Source organism: Oreochromis niloticus, linkage group LG17, assembly GCF_001858045.2.
Source record: "Oreochromis niloticus isolate F11D_XX linkage group LG17, O_niloticus_UMD_NMBU, whole genome shotgun sequence".
NCBI lineage: Eukaryota > Metazoa > Chordata > Actinopteri > Cichliformes > Cichlidae > Oreochromis > Oreochromis niloticus.
In genome coordinates, this window is record NC_031981.2 from 60407 (window position 1) to 73374 (window position 12968).

The 12968-nt window shown below is 42.6% G+C and overlaps 1 long non-coding RNA gene across 3 annotated transcripts; it reads right to left on the bottom strand.

Moving 5' to 3' along the window:
* Window positions 1–1444: 1444 nt before the first annotated feature.
* Window positions 1445–12567, bottom strand: LOC109195285 (uncharacterized). Of its 3 annotated transcripts, none has more exons than XR_003214659.1 (7): window positions 12523–12567; window positions 7575–9959; window positions 7322–7479; window positions 5730–5907; window positions 5276–5555; window positions 2896–3104; window positions 1445–2050 (listed from the first exon to the last, which is right to left on the bottom strand). It is a non-coding gene; the product is annotated as an uncharacterized LOC109195285 (long non-coding RNA). The 3 variants fall into 3 exon arrangements; XR_002056969.2 differs by lacking the exon at window positions 12523–12567 and adding an exon at window positions 10414–10453; XR_002056970.2 differs by lacking the exon at window positions 12523–12567 and having other exon boundaries at window positions 7575–8608; window positions 8755–10144.
* Window positions 12568–12968: the final 401 nt, after the last annotated feature.

Sequence of the window (12968 nt, forward strand, 5' to 3'; positions counted from 1 at the left end):
TCTGCTGGCCAAAATCAGGGTGCATTCAGGCAAAATCAGTTTGAAAAATATAAGTCAGTGCAGTACTGTTTAAATACAGGGAGTTTATTGAAACACAAAGAACTTCAACAAAGCATAGCATGTTAAACCATGAAATCTGAATGGAAAAAATTACAGCAGACAGGGTAACAACAATGTTTAACACTTCAACTCCCGTCTACTGATTGTGGTAGTCTTTCCATTGGCTTTGAAACTAAAAAGCTTGTTATATATGCATGTATATATGAAAACACAGTTTTCTAGCTATAGCACATTTCCCCATGGGGCAACACCTCGCACATGTTTCGTAGCTGTACCAAAGAGGGACGAAATAACAAAAAAGAGAAACATTTTTGTTTCCCCCCCCCCGTCCCGTTTGGATCTTTAGCCATCAGAATTGTTGTCTTAAGGCCAAGAGAGATGCCAAGCGGATTTACTTTACCAACTGGATCATCATGGCCTTGCCATATTGGTCCATTTGATTGACCTTTATTATAATTGTGTATTTTATTTTATTTTCAGTTGTTACAGTCGGGACAGACATGACTGGGAGATAGGACAGGGAGAAAGAATGAAAGAAAGAAAGGGAGAGAAAGAAAAATTGAGGGGAGAAGAGATGGCGAGAAAGGGGAGAAGAAAGAAAGAAAACAAACAAAACACCTGGATCACCTGTATGGAGAGAAAAAACAGAAGAGACAACAAACAAACAAAAAAACAAAAAAAAACAAAACAGCTACATAATAAATACAGCACCCTCTGGTGTACAATTTCTTCCTTTTTCCTGTTTAAAAAGAGTTCACATATTTTGTCATTTGACTGTAAGCAGTGCATGGAGGAGATGCTCGTTTTTTGCACGACGGTCTGCCACTTCAGCCTTCCCTTTCTTTATAAGGCTGGAAAAGGCAGGGAGGGGCCTGGGGTGGGGTCTGAACTGTGGGCACCGGTATGAGGAGAGAAGGGGGGCAGGACTGGATGGTGGGTTAAGGTTAGGATTTGGTTGGGGGTGGGGGAAATGGGATTGAAACCCCTCCCTGCCTGAGGAGGGGTCTGAACAGAGTGGGGTAGACTTTTGGAATCTCAGCTGAAACCCACATTTGCCAGGGTAATCTGTCGTAACCGGAACAGTGGAGGCTGGAGGTGTAATGCCGTCTTTTTTCAAAATGTCATTTGGAAGCTCAAAGAGATTTTCATCAAAGTTTTCAGCTAACTGCTGCTCATTGATGATCTGAAACATCTCCATGGTGTCATCTGGCCTCCAGGTTTCATCATGACCCGTTGTACTGCTGTTCACAGTTGAGATAGTGTCAAAACTGACAGACAGAGATTCAGTCACAGGTAGCTGTTCCCACAGCTCTTTAAATGAATTCTGGCTGAAGGGTAGATTCTGATTAAAAACCAAAATGCCATCCTGCCTCAGTTAAAAAGGTTCCTAAAACTGTACTGCCTGATCACTCACTGTACACTGACATACTGTTGTGTTCAGTTATGTTTTTCTGTTCTTTTCTTTTTTAAAACATTTGCTTTTGAAAAAAAAAAACCTATGTTCCTAATTTGGTTAGAGCCGTTCAGCATGGTGGACAGCTCAGGGAAGATGTGCTCTCGTAAAGTTCCAGAGTAATATTTCACGTTTTCCTTTTGCAATTTTTTATAATTGTTTGTATAAATGAAGCTCTCTAGTACTCGGTTCAATCAGGGTAAGGATGAGGAACATAATCCCTTTTCCGGGAGGAAAAGGAGCGTGCGCGGTCCATCCCTCTCTGCGGTCCTCTGTACCCCTCCCAGAAGACTTGGCGGTCAAGCTGGCGACGGAGACCATGCTTTACCTGGTCGCTGCTGCGTAAAGCTCCCAGAAGCAGGAGATGTGCTGCCTATTGGTCCCAGGAGGTGGAGGAGAGGAGGAGGAGATTTGGAGGCAGCGGTGGGCTGAATATGGGTTGAGGTGATTTCTGCCCTGTGAAGCTTGGATGGCTGACTCTCTTGTGTTTCCTGTTCTTGGCATGTCCTGTTGCACACATACGCGGCACGATGCAGCCTGCAAATGGGAGGGCAACACATGATCAGTTAACGCAATAACAGAATGGCCTTGTGGGTCTGTCTTTCTCTGTGCTTTGTTTGAGTCTCTGGGGGGGGCGGAGGGTTTAACTTCTTTTTTGTTTTGTGTGTGCAGATCCCATTTATTTTACACTGAAGCTTAAAGTTACACAGACAAAGAAGTAATTTGTACAATACAAAAGTGAAAAGAAACCCTGAAAAATATAGAGAAAGCCTAGTACACAAAAGCACTTTCCCCAGATAATGCCAAAGAGTAAGAGTAATGCCTTTTGTGTTGAAATGCACAGCAAGTGTCACACAAACACACAAGGAGAAGCAAGCCAGCTTCTGTCAAAGTGGGATCTGACAAGAGGTGCTCCCTCTGCTGGCTGAATGCAGCACAAAGTGTCTGCCGCTGTTCGACCACAGTATCAGCTAACAGGTTGTGACAATCAATTGCCTCTCTTGTCCACCGGAGGGCGCCTAGCAGGGCAATGCCAGTGCACTGCACATGAAAGGTGCTGAAAATGCAGTGACATTTGCTGTTTGTGTAAAAGAGAGAGAGAGACACACACACACACACACACACACACACAGAGACACTAAGTGGATCTACAGGGCAAAATTTGAATTTCAGTGCTTTGTGATCTGCCTGCCTGTCATTCTGTCTCTCTCTCTTTCGGCCTCTCTCTCTCTGTGTCACACACACACACACACACACACACACGCACGCACGCACACACAGAGCGGCTCACAGATCAGGGCAAAACAAGAGAAATGAGTACAGATTTCAGTGTCAGACAGGGCCTGTGATGCTGGGGGAGTTAGTCACAGTGCATGCTTTACCTGGTCGCTCCTGCCTAAAGCTCCCAGAAGCAGGCGATGTGCTGCCTACTGGTCCCAGCAGGCGGAGGAGAGGACGAGGAGATTTGGAGGCAGCGTTGGGCTGAATATGGGTTCAGCTGATTCGGGCCCTGTGAAGCTCGGGTGGCTGACTCTCTTGTGTTTCCTGTTCCTGGCATGTCCTCGTCCACACATGTGCGGCACGATGCGGCCTGAAAGTGGCAGGGCAACACATGATCAGTTAACGCAATAACAGAATGGCCTTGTGGGTCTGTCTTTCTCTGTGCTTTGTTTGAGTCTCTAGGGGGGCGGAGGGTTTAACTTCTTTTTTGTTTTGTGTGTGCAGATCCCATTTATTTTACACTGAAGTCAATGCAGTACTGTTTAAATACAGGGAGTTTATTGAAACACAAAGAACTTCAACAAAGCAACAGAGAAACTAAAAAGCTTGTTATATATGCATGTATATATGAAAACACGGGTTTCTAGCTATAGCACAATTTCCCATGGGGCAACACCTCGCACATGTTTTGTAGCTGTACCAAAGAGGGACGAAATAACAAAACAAAAAAGAGAAACATATTTGTCAAGAAATTTTACCCCCCCAAAAAAGTGGCATTTAAAACATGATATTCTACTGCCTTCTGGGGGAGGGAAGGAACAACGGTTTTTCTTTTGAGTTTATATTCAAGTTTTCTCCTTCTTGCCCCCCTCTGGTGTACAATTTTTTTTCTTTTTTTTTTCTTCCCCCCCCTGTCCCGTTTGGATCTTTAGCCATCAGAATTGTTGTCTTAAGGCCAAGAGAGATGCCAAGCGGATTTACTTTACCAACTGGATCATCATGGCCTTGCCATATTGGTCCATTTGATTGACCTTTATTATAATTGTGTATTTTATTTTATTTTCAGTTGTTACAGTCGGGACAGACATGACTGGGAGATAGGACAGGGAGAAAGAATGAAAGAAAGAAAGAAAGGGAGAGAAAGAAAAATTGAGGGGAGAAGAGATGGCGAGAAAGGGGAGAAGAAAGAAAGAAAACAAACAAAACACCTGGATCACCTGTATGGAGAGAAAAAACAGAAGAGACAACAAACAAACAAAAAAACAAAACAAAAAACAGCTACATAATAAATACAGCACTCTCTGGTGTACAATTTCTTCCTTTTTCCTGTTTAAAAAGAGTTCACATATTTTGTCATTTGACTGAAAGCAGTGCATGGAGGAGATGCTCGTTTTTTGCACGACGGTCTGCCACTTCAGCCTTCCCTTTCTTTATAAGGCTGGAAAATACTTCAGACCCCTCCTCAGGCAGTAAGGGGCCTGAGGAGGGGTCTGAACTGTGGGCAGCGGTATGAGGAGAGAAGGGGGCAGGACTTGATGGTGGGTTAAGGTTAGGATTTGGTTGGGGGTGCGGGAAATGGGATTGAAACCCCTCCTTGCCTGAGGAGGGGTCTGAACCGAGTGGGGTAGAGGCTGGAGTGGAAAACGGGTTAGGGTAGAAAGGGAAGGGTGAACTGCAAGACAGTCACACAAAACGCAATCATCTCCTTGCACTAAAGTGGCTGCAATCAGCTGGAGGTCCAGGCTCCAGTGGATGAGGGTACAGGTACTCAACGGGTACAGGGGCAGCCACGGCATGTCGGTCATGGGCTGCCGAGGTAAAAGAGAGGAGGTGAGGAGGAGGAGGGTGAGTGGGGAGAAGGGAGGCTGAAATATTCACGTCCTCCTGCCCCTCATAGAGGGCAGGAGGACGTGAATATGAACAAGGAAATGAAGTTCAGACCCCTCCCTGCCTAAAGGGAGGGGCACGGGTAAAGGGTGAGGGTGAGGGGGGAGAAGGAAGGCTGAACTATTCACGTCCTCCTCCCCCCTCTTTTGAAGGCAGGAGGACGTGCACGGTCCTGAACTTGCCTGACTGTCTGGTTCCACCACCAGCTGAGACACAGTGTAATTCTCTCTTTGACACAGCACAATGGGATTCTTTAAGCGTAAATCTGCCTGATTGGAGATAGGGAAGGCTGCCCCATCCGACACTCCTTTCTTTATAAGGCTGGAAATGAACAGAATAAACAATAATTGAAAGAAGAAGAACTTATTTCTGTCCAAAGGACCCGCTGAGCATTGGAACTTAAGAAAGGTGAATCACACCACTACTCTCCTCCCACTTTTCAAGGCTTATGGGGGATGCCTCATTTACACACTGGTTCCACTGTTCTAACATACACATTGCAGCTCTACTGGTCGAGTGAATGTTGTCCTTCTCTGTGCTGAATATCAAAGTAGGAAGTGCAGGAATCTGTTCATCTAAACCTGTAATAAAGTTGTTCAGATGCAACGATGTGGCTTGTTCTTTACAAAGAAGGGCCTTAGAAAGATTGCTTACTGCTCTGCCTTTAGTCCCATTTTCAGCTCCATCACTGGTATTCAGTCCAAAGTTATAAAACCAGATTTTCCACAGGGTGCTTTCTCCAGCTGGGCCTCACCGGGTGGCAACATTTCGCTCATGGAAATCTGTCGATCTGTACCCCTCTGCTTTATAGGACGGAGGAGTCTGTGCACATTGGAGTCACCGATGATCACCGATATTTTCTTCACATGAAGATTCCAGTCCTGGAGTTTCCTCTGTGTGTTGGGGTCTCTCGTTGGAGTGCAGACCTGTCGTTCTGGTGAGGATGGTGAGGAAGGGAGACAAGAGGAGGAGTCCTCTGTTATTCTTGTTTGGAGGCGGGTCTGCACACAATTTTTCAATCTGTGTAGGTGTGTGAGTGTAACTCAAAGCTGTATTGTTTCAGTGAGGAGTTGACACGGTTATTCAGCTTTGTCGTTTCCCTGCTCACCTGTGGCTGTCATTCTTGTTTACTGGGTTTGTCACTGCTGATGTGGTAGCTGGATTCCAGTCTGCTAGCTTGGCTATAACCACCGCCTGGTTCTGGTCCAACGAGTCGGGCTGGAGACGGCGGCCCAGGTTCCGTTTCTCCCAGGATGGTGCCATCTCAAAGGGGCCTCTCTAGAAAACTGAAAACAAATTTTAAACTCATACTCTATGCTTTGGTTATAATGGTCATGGAGGATAACAATTGATCTCTCAGCCCAGTTTTTAGCATCTCCTCAATTACAGTCTGTGTCCTTCTATTGGAGATAGCAGGTCTATTATTTATTATTTTATCAGTCCTTTATTTATCCAGGTAAAAATCTCATTGAGATTAAAAATCTCATTTCCAAGAGAGACCTGGCATCATTCGAACAAAAGTCACATACCACATAGGTATATAACATTTAAAACAAATACAATATCCCATACCAACGTGTGTAAAATATACAATAACAGATCAAATTAAGAGTACATTAAAAACAATCACACTGAGTAAAAGAGCTGTTCTCTCGTTCCTTTAAGACAGACTTAAACTCTCCCAATGTAAGAAATTCTGATAATTTCAGTTCCTTCTGCAGATTATTCCAGGAAGCAGGGGCAGCGTATTTAAAAGCCTTTTTCCCCCAATTCTGTTCTGATTTTTGAGACAATCAATTGTATGATATTGTGCGAACGAAGGCTGTATTGGTTGTGGTTTTTACACATATAAACACATAAATAAGATGGAACCAGCCCAAGGAGAGATTTATAGATAAAGAGCAACCAATGGGAGAGTCTGCGAATATGCAAAGATGGACATTTAGCAGCAGCATACAAAGAACAATGTTGTACACGATTTCCATAGCTAGTAATAAAACGTAAAGCACAATGGTACACAGTATCCAACCTCTTTAGGTAGTGGGCAGGTGCATTCATAAAAAGCAGGTCACCATAATCCAATAAAGGTAAAAAAGTTGCATGAATCAAGTGTTTTCTCACTTGGAGGGAGAAACAGGATTGGTTTCTAAAAAAGTAACCTAGTTTTAGTTTGAACTTCGACACAAGCCTTTGAATGTGAGTCTTAAATGACAAATTCTGATCTATAATGATCCCTAGATACTTGTAAGATGTGACCATTTCAATTTCAGTTCCTTGAATTGTTTTAATCTTAGGAGACGTAGCTAACAACTCTTTGCCATTTGAGAATAACATGAACTTGGATTTCTCTGGATTTAACACCAACTTAAGTTCAGTTAAATGGGACTGAACGACATCAAAGGCAGACTGCAGAAATTGCAGGGTTTGTGCTACTGAAGGGGATGAACAATAAACAATTGTTCATCATTATTGTCTCTTATCATTAACAGAAATAAGAATAGTCTAATCAAAGTTACTAAATTTGTGGTTATTCTTATTCAGAGATTGATGATAACTGTCTTCTGAAACATTTTTCAGATGATCAACCGCTTTAATAAGTCTGTAAATTTTGCACACTTTAATAAAAAAAAGTGTGGATCATCCGATTGTACTCTATTCCTCCGAGGTTCAGCTCTTTCATTCAGGGTGGATTTTACATACCGTTTGTCTCTGGCCACTCCTCGATCAAATCTCCAATCTCCACCAGTCTGTACAAGGTAACAGATCGTGTTGTTTTTTCATGTTAGGCTTCTTCTGGGTTAGGCCTTCCTGTTGTTCATGGTGCAAGATGGGTGCCTTTGTTGACCTAGGAGGGAGAGCTGGAGACAGGTATTCTGAAATTGCCTTCTTTCTTTCTTTCTTTTTTTTTTTTAAGTAATTTAAGATGGGCTACGTAAAAGGTATTTGCACATACCAAGGCAACTCTTTGGATTCCGCGTCCATAAACATCCCACAGTTCTGAAACATGGTTTTCTCCACACAGAGGATGGGAGAGGAGGAGGGGTGAGGAGGGGAGAGCCAGATGGGGAGGGTTCTGTGGGTTCACAAAATGGAGGTGGTCTGGTCTGATGGATTCCTCAAGCAAACGTGTGCGGTGGCATTTTTATTTTCACATAAATAACATTTGGGTGGGAGGAATCGGATCCACCGTAAGGCTTCTTTTTAAACATTTTTTCCCCGTTGTCGTAGCCGTTAACTTTTTAAGTGTTGTGTCTATCCCGGTACTGTTTAGTGGAAGTTCTCAACAAGAGAAAACTTGTTTTTCTCCACACCAAACTCCACACAAAGGAAGGGAGAGAAGGAGGGATGAGGAGGAGGTGAGGAGGTGAGGGTGAGGGGGGAGAAGGAAGGCTGAACTATTCACGTCCTCCTCCCCCCTCTTTTGAAGGCAGGAGGACGTGCACGGTCCTTGCAGCATGAACTTGCCTGACTGTCTGGTTCCACCACCAAGTGGAAACTTGGTTTTCTCCACACCAAACTCCACACCAAACTCCACACAAAGGAAGGGAGAGAAGGAGGGATGAGGAGGAGGTGAGGAGGAGGGGTGAGTGGGGAGAAGGGAGGCTGAAATATGAACAGGGAAATGAATTTAGACCCCTCCCTGCCTAAAGGGAGGGGCACAGGTAAGGAGGTGAGGACGAGGGGGGAGAGGGGAGAAGCGGATTACCATGGAGAGTAAAAATGTCAGAGGGCAGGGCAGGAGGCAGCCCTCTGACTTTTTTTTTTTTTTTGCTTTACCAACTGAAAACTTTACTCTCCATGGTAATCCGCTGTTACCGGGACAGTGGAGGCTTGGGGTGTAATGCCGTCTTTTTGCAAACTGTCCGTTGCCAGATTTCTGCTAATTGTTGGTCATTGATGAGCAACATATCGATGGCGCTATCTGTCCTCCATATCTGTTTCCTCTTCCGCTCATCTCCTCTGCCCCGCATGCCTTTTAGATGCATCCTACAAGTGTAGAGCAACACATAATCAGTTACTGCTCGTTAGGGTTTGTAATAAAAAGTATACTAAAAGACTGTTAGTTCAGTCTTTCCTGTTCTTGTCATCTTCTCTGCCCCTCATGATAAAAGATTTTTTTTAAAAAGTCTTACCTGTTTGTTTCCGACATGAAGCGGTTTTTGGTTGTGTCTGCTTATGATTTGAAACAGGTCTGAAATGAGAGAAACAGGAGATTTTTCCTGGGGAATTATAAGACAGTGGCGTCCCGTTTTCCTTCTCATTAATCATATGAGAAGAATGAAGGCGTTTTAAAGATTTTTGAGTTGAGGTTAGTCCTTCTGCAGCTATCAGTTTTCTAAAGACTTCGTCCTCCTCATACTGCAGACTGTTTAGGAAACTTGGCTCAGAGCTGCTGAAGTTCTTGACTGTCGTACATTTGTGGTTAGTCTGATGAAACTCATTTTCAGTGTACTGACTGAAAGTGAACAGGGTCCTGACTCCACGTCTGTGGTAGAGGTTGACTGTCATCTTGTGTAAAGGTGGCATCAGAGACCCTCCTCTTATTCTGTGGTGGTTCACACTTTCCAGGCTTCTCTTCTTCAGATTCACAGTATACATTTTGTAAAGTTGAATGGTTTTCTGAATGTGCCTGCCATAATTCTGTTTCCTTCTCAGTCACATTTCTAATTTTACACTCGTCAACTAAAACGGGCTCAAAGTCGAAGTTTTCAAGACCAACAATCCGCCCTCGTTTTTTCCCTGACGCTGTGGCTGTCGGTGTAGCTGAGTCAGATAAGATAAGATAAAACTTTATTAATCCCTCGGGTGGGTTCCTCTGGGAAATTCGGTATGATGATGAAAGAGGCTGCACTGAATCCATGTTTGGTGGCTCACAAGTGCACATCTTATTGAGAACTCTCCGAGGAGCTGTGAAAAAGGCAGATATGGAGCTCTGTTTTTTTGGCATTTCTGTTTTGGTCTGAGTGAAATTTAAGCTGGGCTACGTAAAAGAATTTGCACACGCCATGATAACTCTCTGGATTCCGGGTCCATAAACATCCCACAGTCAAAAATGTGGTGTTCTGAAATTGCCTTTATAAATAGAGACCATTTTCAGACATAGCAGTCTTGAAAAGCCATGCCCTTCATTTCTCCTCTGCAACCGTAACCCTGTGATGGCAGCCTCTTCCTCTCTCTTTCTCTGTTCTCAGCTGAAGCTCCATGTCCTATTTCTTCATGAAAACTGAAATCTCTGTCAGAGTCATGGAGATCTTCTCTGCAGTCCCTGCATCTTTTATGGGAGCGCTTCTGAACTCCTCTCAGGCTCTTTTACTGGGTCTTGTGTGTCTTTGAGTCTCTGGTTTTTAAATGCACAGAATAAAATACAAAAAAAAAAACTTGAAAGAGATTTCCCTGGCATGGATTTTATAGCAGATAACCTTAAAAATGTTCTGCAATTATACAAAATTTGAAAAAGTTTACATTTCTTCAGTATTGAACTGCAGAAAATAAGCTTTCTTGTCCGAGGTCATTTAAGTACAAAGAAAATAAAACACAGCGGCCGCCAGCGCTATAAACAACGGTAGACTGATGGGTAATAAGCGAATGAACTAGAAAGCGAAAATTTCAGAAGAAATTTTAAGTGTGGCTATGCCGCTGGTAATCAATGTAGTTTGCCATTCATACGGCTGCTTAGGGCAAAACTCAGAAGAGCAGCCATTCTCCACCATGAACTATGGTAAAAACAAACACCGCTCACGCTTCACAGATGACAGCTTACAGTTTTGTGTAAAGATGAAGTTACTTCGTACCGCGCCGATTTGCAGATGCTGTGCACACAGGTTCATGAGCAGTCCCATTGTACCACGGCAGACTCGACAATGTTTGCACGAACACGCTTTGAAGCATTACGTTATGGACCACTTTTCACACATGGTTGGTTTACCCACACAGCTGGCTGTAGCTTTTCAACTTACAGCCCAACACACACCTTAAAAACAGCCGAGAGAGCACAGACTACGCTTGAGAGTCGTGATTGCAGATGCTGCTCAGGTGGGTCCACTTCCCCTGCAGCGGCACTGCAGACCACGCCCCGCCACACACATCAAACACGTAAAATAAATATTTATGCACTTTTGCATTCACTTTTTTTTTTGTTATTTTTTACACAGTGTTCTGAATGATGAACAATGGTCTACAGCCAATCTTGTGTATTATTATACAAACTTTGGTTGTAAGATTCAGATAACTATTTAATAAAAGCTAAATATTTTATAGCGCTATATAAATCCAATGCATTATTATTATTATTATTATTATTATTATTATTATTATTATGATGAGAGTAAGAAATCAAAGTATAACTTTGTGTCCACCTTTCCCTGTTAATGCCCTACCTGGCCCCCTGGCAAAAGGGGGCCAGCTAGCGGCGCTGTCGCTACCCGATCCGTACCAGAAACCCGATCGGTACCCCGCATGCGCAAATCTTACGTCACTTCCTCTCTTTGCCAGCATTGCGACATTCAATATATTTGAATGATACAGTTAGCGCCCAGTTAGCTCCTAGCATTTCTCAACAGCTCTGCCTCCTTTCGACTACCGGGACATTTAAACAATGGATAATCCGTATACAAACAAATTCATGCTTTTCTCCTCAACAGACAGCGTCCCCCGATTGAACAAAAGCTCCGTAAAATAATAAGAATGGCGCCTAATTACAGACTTAATAATACAGACTTTGTAATAGGTCACGTGAAGATTCATCAGCCAGATCAGGGGCGATTCTAGGATCAGAGCTTTGGGGGTGCTGAGCACCCAGAGAGCTGCCCAGCCAGGCAAGAAAAACTTTACTCATCACGATGAGACTTCTTCATTGTCTCTGTCAGTCCCTGCATCCTTAAATGTCTCCAGTTGTGGCGAGTTTCCTCTGACTGTCTCCTTGGTGCATTTAAACCCCTGTTCCTCCCTGTCCTCATCGTCTGTTGTCTTCATCTCCGCTATCAGTCATCATAATTTTACCATCTCTGTGCAAGTCTGCAAATTTCTTTATTAAATCATAAGATTCTTAAATTCATCAAGTCTCTCTCTGCCTGGGTCTTCGTCACAAAACATGACACCACTGTTTTGTACATTTTAACACAATTTAATCCCCACAATTGAGAAAGAAAGGCAAAACACTTTTTTTGAAAAGTCTGTAACAAAACCATCAAATCTGATAAAGGTTATTTAAATGATGCTCATAGTGAGTAAGAAGTAAACTGAGTGCATTTGGACAGAGATTCACTTTTAATGTGTATGTATAATATAATACAGATACATAAAAAACACTCCCAAAACAGAATAAATTATTACAAAATATTAATAAAAAACTATAAAAATGGAGGCAACTTTGCCTGTGGTAGAATGTATACAATGTATGAAAAAATCTTTACTGCAGATACTAATTTAACTAATTTAATAATACTAATTTTGTGTTGTAAGATTTATGAGTTTTATGCTTTCATAGTGGTACTTGGGAGAGCTTGACATTTTTCTCAGGTGGTACACACTGTAAAAAGTTTGAGAAACACTGATAAGTGTTTCTCTGCCGCATAAGTCTGTATGCGGCAGTCATACAGACAACTGGACAGTCCAAAAGTTGGCCTACCTATTACTGGCTGAGGTTTTAGTAGAGTTGTGGCTGAACCACATAAAAATATATCATTAATTTTAATCTCCCCAATCAATGATAATGTTATGTTGGAATGTTGTTAAAGAGGGTCAAAAATGTTTCAACCCAGTTTGTTTTGCAGATTCTGTATAGCAGCTTTAATATAGGGAGAACACAACTTCCAGACTGTATGAGTAAAATCAGGTTTTTTCTCTAATTCAGTTAAATAGTTTCTGTTTTGCCTGTCACTGTTCCCTGTCTGTTTTCTTACCTGCTTCTTCCTGACCTTGTACTTTCTCCTCACGTTCCCCTCTTTCCTCTCTCCCTCTTTGGACTGACAATCATACACAAATAGATTGTATTCAATTAGATGAAAAAATTACATTAATATGAAAAAAAAAAATTATTAAGATCACTAACGAAAAGTCCTCTCTCAGTGTACTTTCAACCAAAAGGCAAATAACCAAACCACATGAACATCTAATAAAAGATATAAAATATTGAAACACTGATCCAACATTATCCTTTATTGATGGATCATTTGTTCTTACACTTTTACCTGAATGTGGCTCCTGTTTTTGAAAAAACGTCCTTATATCCGTTATGAACCTGGCTGTCTCTCTGTACACAAACACACACACACACACACACACACAACAGGAGTTATAAGGTTAATGGGCATTCAGTCAGTTAGCTAGTTAGTATCCATTTCAAACA